A 769-nucleotide genomic window follows, 5' to 3' on the forward strand; every position below is an offset into this window, starting at 1 on the left:
ACGGGAGTCAGGATATAGCGTCCAAGCTCCTGGTTATTTATTTGGCGTCACTGTCACATAAGGTATGACCAGGAGTGAAACTGTAGAACATAAAAACTTACAATAAGCAAGATGCACAATCAAAGTATACACTGTAATATAAACTCTACATGGCTACTATGCATCAGTTGTATAGTAATTTAAATATACAGTCTACATGGCATGCAGTTAAGCTGATACATGTAGTGGATACTACAATTTACTGATTTACAAAAAAAAGGCTTAGTAAAACATTAATTGCAAAAATAATGCCCAGATATTATTCTATGATCCGTGCTAAACCAGTACTTACAGACGATGCTTTCGAAGGCATTAACAAAAGAAGGATTGCAGTTGATGAAAGTCCATTCAGCAAAAATAAGGCTGACTACTAAAATGGCCAACTTCCTGTTCTGGGTCAAGTGCATCTAAAACTACAATAAATATAAAGGGCCGGTAGGGGTTAATTCACTAAACCTGAAGGCAAAACACCCCACTCACACACTCCAGATTAAGCAGATTAAGTTTGTTTAACCTTCAATTACTAATACCACAAGTACTTTAAAAAGTTTTCAGGGGCTTTAAACAAACTAGTTTAAAAGGTTGGAGAAAAAATGAAACATTAGCTAAGTTTCCATCCACTTGTCAATCAAGTTTTCTGAAGTTTGGTAAAAACACTCATGTGAATAAAGGTGGTGAAAGTGTGTTTCCATCCAACAGCTTTAGAGCGAATAAAAACCTGTGCGTAATG

Source organism: Etheostoma spectabile, chromosome 10 (assembly GCF_008692095.1).
Source record: "Etheostoma spectabile isolate EspeVRDwgs_2016 chromosome 10, UIUC_Espe_1.0, whole genome shotgun sequence".
Classification (NCBI taxonomy): Eukaryota; Metazoa; Chordata; class Actinopteri; order Perciformes; family Percidae; genus Etheostoma; species Etheostoma spectabile.